At 37.4% G+C, this 6116-nt stretch overlaps 1 long non-coding RNA gene across 1 annotated transcript; it reads right to left on the reverse strand.

Annotated features, from left to right (window-relative positions):
* Window positions 1–5349: 5349 nt before the first annotated feature.
* Window positions 5350–5746, reverse strand: LOC110678753. The gene is made up of 2 exons (XR_002501908.1): window positions 5503–5746; window positions 5350–5438 (listed from the first exon to the last, which is right to left on the reverse strand). It is a non-coding gene; the product is annotated as an uncharacterized LOC110678753 (long non-coding RNA).
* Window positions 5747–6116: the final 370 nt, after the last annotated feature.

Genomic DNA, 6116 nt, shown 5'->3' on the forward strand with positions numbered 1-6116 from the left:
GAAGAAGGTTGCTTTACACCGGTGGACTTTCAGATTTGTTTCGTCGATTCTACGGCAGGGGTGCTATAATCTCTTTTTCTACACTCAAAGATAAAAAGACATAGAACTTATTAGGCTATCCGTCACTGAGGAAACGAAACGTATGACGTACACAAGATTTTCTTATGGAATAACGACATAAGAGGTATTTTGAAATGGGGACGGACCTGGTGTAGTGGTTAGAACACACGCCTCTCACGCCGAGGACCTGGGATCGAATCCCATCCCCGATATAGTCACTATAAATTTCAGTGACGACTTCCTTCAGAAGGGAAGTAAAGCCGTTGGTCCCGAGATGAACTAGCCCAGGGCTAAAAATCTCGTTAATAAAGATAAAAAAAAAGGTATTTTGTTTCTCATTCTCATTCGAGATTCTTATAAAATTCCACAACAGACTTATGAAGTACTACTTATTACAATTACAGATATAATTTCAAAAGAAACTCTTTTTGGTTATCATACGCATTGATCATTGGCTTTCATAAGACAATCTATTGGAGTATGATTTTCTTAAAAATTTCATTCGTAAATCTTATGAATTACGTGGAGCGATGATAAAAACATAATATTCACGATAGAGACTCATAAGCGCGCGTATAACAATGATTAGAAACACTTGAGAAAAACAATCGACTTCCGATCAAAAAACGCGTAAGAAATTCATACGAATTTCTTATGGAATAAAGACATAAGAAGCATCTAATGAGACTCATAAGAAAAACTTGTGAACTTCCATCGTTCATTGCGTTCATAATATAAATGGATATAATATCATAAGATACTCTTATGAAGGATCATAGATATCAATTATGGAATTCTTTAGGATCATTATGTATTTAGAGAATCGCTCTTTGAATTTGTGTTTCATAAGAATCTTATGAAAGAGAGAAAGCCTGTCAAGAAAACAATTCACAAGTGTTCTCTTATGAAATTCGTACGCAATTTCTGGTTCAGTGATGAGAACTCTCCGCGATAGAACAGACAGGGGATGAAATCAGAGGGGGTGCACGCAACGAGGTTCGCCTACGTTCATGTTTTGTGGGTGTATTCGTTTGGCTCAAAACGCTGCTAGGCATCCCGTTGTTTGAGTGTTGAAATGCATCAGCATTTGCTGTCTGGCATGGCCCCGTGTCAAACTATCAATGTTTTCTCAATGTTGGCAAGCCCATGTTATACCGATATAAAAATGTGTTCTAAGGATTTAGGATAAGGAAATACGATAGAAGTGAGTAAAATATAGCTTAAAAGTGATTTTTTTATATAAACTAACGTTACTCTTTGTGGCAGAATTGCAACGACCGCTGCTTCTCCGCCATTCTCCCGCAGCCCAGCACGAGTCCCCGTAATATTATTTCATGGAAAGATTTATGCTGCTTGATCATGATTATATTATTAGAAGATGAAATGTGACAATGTGATTATATTATTAGAAGATGGAATGTGACAATGTGAATTGTCCTTTTTCCTAATAGCAATTTGGTTATCCGGAGAAACAAACCCATGCACCATATTTACGGATCTACGGTAAACGTTCACCGAAAACCGGTAGTTTTGACAGCTGAAGTGTGAAACGCAAATTACCGAATGGTCAGTAATCTATTCGTTTACCGAATCGATTACCGATCGTTCAGCTGTTGAGATTTCGGTAATGAGATTACCGAAGTCGGTGATTTGCAGGCTATCGACATGATGGAGACACCATCTTCTATGGTGACAGAGGGCTCGATTGGCTTGTCAGATAGATCGGGCCCGGGACATCCTGTCTACTGCAAATCGCTGCAGTTGATATAGGGCATGTCCATTGTCCATTGTCTAAGTGTGTATGATAAAATTGAGCATTTGAGCATTTACTTTTCGAACATCCCAATTCGTATGAATAAAGCGAACAAGCCCATGGCCTGTTTCGCTACTCACCGCACAGTAACGCACTTGCGCTAGTGCACGAAAAATCGCTATAAGGTAACGCGAAAAATATTTGTATAGCAAAAAGCATCTAACGAATTATTTCTCAAAATTGGGAAATATTTTTGAAAAAATATTTGGTTCCGGTTGTACGTGATGATAATGACTATCACGCCTACCAAATATTGTTTCGATTATTGGTTTCATTTACGAGAAATTTGAAGTTAGATGCCTTGGTGCCGGATTGGTGGGAAAATATTGAAAATCTACCGATAAATGGCTGAGTTATTAGTATTCAAAATCTTATATAATTTCGTGACGGTCGCAACATTTTAGATTTTCAATTGACACCCAGTATATTGCCGTAAGACGTAGTTAACGTAAAAAGCGTTACGAGGGAGTGGGTGGGTATCAAAAACAGTCAGTTTTGGCGTTATAAAAATTGTGAATGAATCCTGTCAGTCGTTCCAACTAAGGCTGTGAACCGTTTCACCAGTTCGTTTAAATATTAGTTAAAATTTGACATTTCGATAGTTATTTTCCCCTCAAATGGTTAAATTGAACTTCGCGGTTGGCCCATTTGAGCTTTGACAGTCGAGTAGTTATTTCAGAACTAAGTTGACAGACGGTTAGTTATTCTCAAATTCATGGGAGCAGAAAATAACTTTCGCACTTTCAAGTTCAACCATGCTTCAGAGCAGGGTTATTTCTAACAGGTGGGGAAATAAGTATCGAGCTGTCAAAATTTAACTAAAAGTTAAACGAATCGGTGAACGGTTCACAGCCTAAAACGGGTCGGTTTCACTACACGCAAAAAATTTGTGCAGTAAAAACTACCAATTGGGTCCTAAAATTTTTAATGAAATCTTGTTTTTATTCAATAACAAGAAAGAGCATCTTACTGCAACTACTTTAGCAATATTTCCCGCTCAAATAACGGCTATGTCATGTTTAAACTTCAATTTAAAAATTGGGTTCATAAATGAACCTTGACACTTAAGATCATGTTTGACGTTCGCTCAGTCGACAAAAACACCACAGGGGTTTTAGTTTTACCACTGGGGTTGTTCCTATCTGGAAGGGACACGGCAAACAAAATACACCCAAAATTTGAGTTCAAGCCAAAGAGTGTGACAAAATCTAAAAAAATGTTTTTTGGACTCAAACCAACGGAAAACATTAGAAAATTGAGTAAACATGTGTTATTGGCCTAAACTTAAGCGTTTGGCACTAAAATTGGGATAGGGCTTTAGGACCCTATTTAGGGGGTTAACTTAAGCGCTCGCACCGGCAATTTTCAGCAGACCAGAAATGCGCTTGATTTTACCATGTTTGTTGTCGAAATCAGATTGTTCTAAATTTTTTCTGTCAAATGTACCAGTAATGTGGTGGGATGTACCGTAAACATAGTAAATTGATCTATAATTCCATGGTTGTTTCAAGAATGGGCGTAGTCAGCTACAATAGTAATTTTTACCCAAGGGGGTGGTCACTCTACACAGTGTGCCTGGCACAACTTAGGCACATCTCGGCACACTGACTGGCTCTATTTTCTGTAATGGGTTGCTATAAAAATACAATGAACTGAAATTTCATTCTCAGCAATCCTTGATAATTTTCAGTTGTTTGCGTTCTGTCAGCTCATGGAAAAACTAATATGGGCCACAGCAGAACACGCACTGTTTTTATGTTAATTTCCCACTCAACAATTCTCGATTACTTTTTCAAATCGACGTAAGTAACTTTCATACGGTTTTGAGAAAACTAATTGAGAAAAATCACAACCTGTCTTCTAAAACTGTTTTAAAATGAACCACCTTTTTAACATTTTTTCGCCGTGTACATCGCTCAAATTTTGCATACAATCATATCGCGTTCAAAAACTAGGTAGTTTCTATTATTTTCAACAAAAATAATTATAACAAAATGATAAGCCGTTTCATACAGTTACTTTCGACGTTTTTCTACCAGTGTAAAATCGGCTCAAGTAGTGATTTGTTTTGATTCGTAGTTAAGTCACTTTGTCTCTCTATACAGCGGGGCGGCGAAAGTAGTGGTTAGGTTGCAAAAATTGAAAATCTTACTTTCGTCGTTTTGTAAATCCGGAAATTAAACGTTCTAAAAGTGAAAAATCTAGTTGGGTAGGAGCGGAACATGTAGAATTTCGTCTGCGAAACACGTAGGATCAATAAAATAAGTTTATTCACTTTTTTGACTTGAGACTATTTGAATAAGTTTTCGAGAATTTATTTTTATTTTAGATCGAAGCTCTGGAACTCATACCAAATTTCTTAAGCGGGAAAATGGCTTAAACAATGAGAGGGATTTGAAAATTCTGTGCACTTTATTCAAATGGGCGTATCTGACAAAAATAAACAAATTGAGTTAGAGTGTTTATTGACATCAGTTCGTTCTCAAGTTTTATGAAATGTCATAAAATTCCAATATTATTGGTTTTAACATCAAGTAAACCATAAAAAACAAATAGGCGTAATTGAATTATGAGTTGATTTCTTCTTGAGTGCTATTTCGCCCTTTCTCCTACACACCAAATAGATGGTGACAAAAGGGCTTATTTAAACTTCTAATTCAATGTTGGGCATTTTACACATTTGTACTAATTTTTTCACATAATTTAACTTGTTAAGATCCTAATGATTGATTGCATTGTCAATTAAACCCCAATTCCAAACTTTTTACAAATAAAATTAAAGGCTACATGAATCGACCTGGTGCATTATTAGCACTTGCCATGAGTTGAAGACAAAGTGCAGAGAAGTCATCAAATGCATTTCATTCGTAGTAAAGCGCGGTCCACAAATTGCTTAACCCTCCAGGGGGAGGGGGCCCGATCAACCAGCCTTCCAATTTCTTTATAGATCTTTGTCCAAAGATGACGATCGCTATCGAAATTACTGACTGGTTGACCAAGGAGTAGGCTCAAGCGTTAAGGCTCATACGAAAATTTGATTTTTTGTTTTTCATACAAAAAGTGTTACAGAGAAGGGGAAGGAATCAAAAATTGTCAATTTTAGCGTTATCTAATAAATGGACGCTGCCTGATGTACTTTTTGCTGATTCCATTGCATTCCACTAGTAAATTTTGATAACATGATTTACATGTACTTACGGAGTCCTCTGAAGAGAGTCGACAATCTGGAAAACCTCGTCGCGGTGAGAGCAGCTCACCGACGTATCCTTTCACGGAGAATGTTGCCCGAATCTGGCTAATCATTTCTGGAGAATTATTGTATTACCAAGCATTATTGTATTCCAACCGACTACACTGAACTGGAAGTTGTGCCAGCCGGATTCGCTTGCGGATTGCAGGGTTTATAGTGAACTAATTTTGAACTAGAGCGGGTTTCCTACGCAAGTAAAACTTTATCTTGGAGTGGTTGTCTTCCAGGATTACGGAAATCTTGGCCTTCAGTGGGTTCCTCGAACCCCTCCAAATTGTAGGCGGCAAACGTTTCGGAGCAATCCTATTCACCCATCTACAAAGTGTTGATTTAAGCAATTATCGAAAAACTTGCTGCATTACAATGAGTATCAACTTACCTGCGACTATAATGTAGGCCTTGATGTAATAATATCACTTGGAAAGTACTTTTTAGCTTATAATTATTGAAAAAACAAGCTAGTGCAGAAGGGCGCAATTACAACTGCAGAGAACAAAACATCAAAACAAACAGGCTTACTTGACAGCTAATTTTCCAATTGGACTAGATTTTTGGGCGAAATTACTTCATGTTTTGACAGCAGGCGAATTCAACAAGGGCGCATTCATGAATGATGTTCAAAGAAAGGCACAGCCTTATTTTTATTAAATAAAGTTCCAGAACAGAACTAATTCATTGTGGGATATTGTTAAATTGCTAAAGCGAGTGATATTTAACATGACTAAAGATAATGCGGGTCAAAAATGAGTACTATAAGAAATAGAGAATTGAATTAATGTGTGAGAAATTCGATCGTCGATTTCTCATCTTCGCGTCGAGATCAATATCGCCCTTTTGAATAAAGTGCACAGAATTGTTCGGATCGATGAAGTTCTCAATTCAGGTGGTTGAACGTAGACACGTTCTCTTCGATGAGAGAGAGGGTTCGGTTGTTAAGTGCCCAACACATAACAAGGATGTGGCTACCCAGGCTTAATCCCCGGCAGAATTAGC

This window comes from Aedes aegypti, chromosome 3 (genome assembly GCF_002204515.2).
Source record: "Aedes aegypti strain LVP_AGWG chromosome 3, AaegL5.0 Primary Assembly, whole genome shotgun sequence".
Classification (NCBI taxonomy): Eukaryota; Metazoa; Arthropoda; class Insecta; order Diptera; family Culicidae; genus Aedes; species Aedes aegypti.